Source organism: Aplysia californica, unplaced genomic scaffold (assembly GCF_000002075.1).
Source record: "Aplysia californica isolate F4 #8 unplaced genomic scaffold, AplCal3.0 scaffold00088, whole genome shotgun sequence".
Classification (NCBI taxonomy): domain Eukaryota; kingdom Metazoa; phylum Mollusca; class Gastropoda; order Aplysiida; family Aplysiidae; genus Aplysia; species Aplysia californica.
In genome coordinates, this window is record NW_004797358.1 from 497,528 (window position 1) to 500,219 (window position 2,692).

A 2,692-nucleotide genomic window follows, 5' to 3' on the forward strand; every position below is an offset into this window, starting at 1 on the left:
CCAAAGTATGATGGGGCATTGCAATCTTTCGGAAATTTAAAATGATTGATGTAATTTAAGAAGGGGTCATTTCAATAACGTACCTCAGTCCATTTTTGCGAAAATCGAGATTTTTGCATAGGATGATAAAAGGAAGGGGACTGTACCCAGTCAGCCTTCTATGGAGACAGTATCTTTAATTTTCAGAGCCCCCTGTTTTAGCTGACCTTTCCCAGTGCAATACTATATTCACGAGAAACAGTTTTTGGCCTTTTTCTCAAAAACTACCCTAGTGTCACTTAGGTACGTTATTGAAATAACCCCTTTGATTGATGATGATGATGATGATGATGATGATGATGATGATGATGATGATGATGATGATGATAATAATAATAAATAACAGATAATAATAATAATAATAAATAACATTTATATAGCCCTCAATTTCGTTTTAAGTAAACAGGCTCTGAGCGCTTTACAATACAACAATACAACAGTAATATAAAACTTTGTGTTCCGACCAAATGAAAATCTGTCTATATGCAAATTAGTAAAAATGGTACCCCCCCCCTCCCCACACACACACCTAGATTAAGAATTTTACACTTCAGATCGTTCCTTTTCGTCTAAACGCGTTTATAAAAATCTAGCTCTTACGTTAATTTCCCAATTGGCAGGTAACTGAACATGGCACTCATTTCTGGCAGCACCTAAAGCGTCGCACGACATTTTTTGTGCGATCTAGGTCAGATTAGAAAGAGCTACAAGCTGGGACGCAGAATTCCTTTAAAATTCACCGCCGTGCGGGATTAATGTTGCGTGAATTCAAAAAAATAAAAAAATAAAATCACAGCCCAAGGTAACAAAACAAGTAAAGTACCCCGCGATGAACATGGCTTGATGTACTTTAGCAAACTTTCGATTGACAGCGAAGTCATACTTTATATCAAGGTCACCTCGTGCGTTGCGGATCTAACGTCAAAGCATCTACCGAAACACTGCGCTGTCACTGAGCAGTGTGGCGACTTCGTCAAAATACACTGTTCTTTTCTTTATTGAAATGAGCACATCCCATGAACATCTGTGGAAATCCAAAGACTACAGTAGCAAATTCAGGCAGAGGGTGTACGAATCGAATAATTCACGTCACATTTGCAAAAAGCTTTATCAAGATGCAGCCAAAGGTTTTGGTGATAGATATTTTTGGCCATAACAACATCTTGACAATATTCAAGAGAAAAAAAATAAATAAAAACTCCTATCGAACGGGATCGGATGAATGTAGGCCTATACATGCATGTCTTTTGCTTTAAAATAAAAATCTGTCTATATGCAAATTAGTAAGGATGGTATATGCAAATTAGTAAGGATGGTAAACAACCATCCAACCCCCCCCCACACACACACCGATTAAGAATTTATTACTTGAGCTGCTTCATTTTTGTCTAAACGCGTTTATAAAAATCTAGCTCATACGTTAATTTCCCAATTCACACGTCTTAATATGGCACTCATTTCAAATACAAAATTGCGACCTCGACTACGAGTGTTCGCTGAAAACAGTTTAGGTAGTACTGTAGACCTTACTACCAGGTTGGGTGTCCGGGGTACAATAATATATAGTTCATTACAGCTTATCAGAGTCAACAGCTAACGCAAGCAGAGTTCCAGGACAAGATGGCCCAAAGAACTCTTCCTGTGAGAATGTAAATATCGCTTTTCTCTCCCCTTTTATCAAGTATTTTAATCAGCGATTTTTAAGAAATGTGCTCTTCTCAAGACAGTAACATGCTCGAAATCCGTCTTCCATCTCCCCGTGGTGAGCAGGGAGCAACACGTATCAAGACTGTTTTATCTTGAAAAAATATCAATGAAATAACAGTCTTGATAACTGGCTAACGGAAGAGGTCTGCTAAATTAAACTTTTACTTATAGAATTTCAAGTGGATACTTTGTCGAATACCTAAGAAATACTCGATACCGAAAATCCCCGCGCAGTTTTCCAACAGGTTTTTGGAAAACTCCTTTGAACTTTTAGACAATAGGATTAAAACCTCCCCAATTTCCCGCTGCCCTTCGGGACTGCTGTGGCACTTGCACTGAGACAAAGGTGAAAGTCTACAAAGCTGTGGTCCTCCCATCCCTGTTGCACCAAGCTGAGACCTGTCTGGACAATGTACGAGGTCTGTCTCAGAATAAAGTTTCCCTGTTATGCTGTCCTCACATGTAATTATAATTCACCGTGTATTTAGCACCAACAGAAAGATTATTCAAATACCCATTCAACGGTGGAACCATTTAGCTGAAGACATTTTTCCATTTGATGTACCCTGCGGTCAGTATTCATTTGTCCAAGGTCCCGAATGCTTTTCTCATAGCCTCTTGAATCTGGTCCTCGTCCTCAAATCGCCAATCTCACAGCATTTCTTTCACCTTGGGGAAGAGGTGGAAGTTGCATGGGGCGAGATCGGGCAAATAGGGCGGGTGTTCCAATGATTCCCACGAGTAGCCCCCAAGAAGCTCGTTCACCACTCTGGACTCGTGAACAGGCGCGTCGTCATGATGCAGGATGACGCCTTCTTCAAGCAAAGCGGGTCTTTTTTTTACCTGATCGCAGGTGTCAGCTTGTCTTTGAGGACGAACCTGCAGTAGTCACCATTGACAGTAACGCCAGGTGTGACTAGCCAGCTCAGTATGATGCCACTCATGT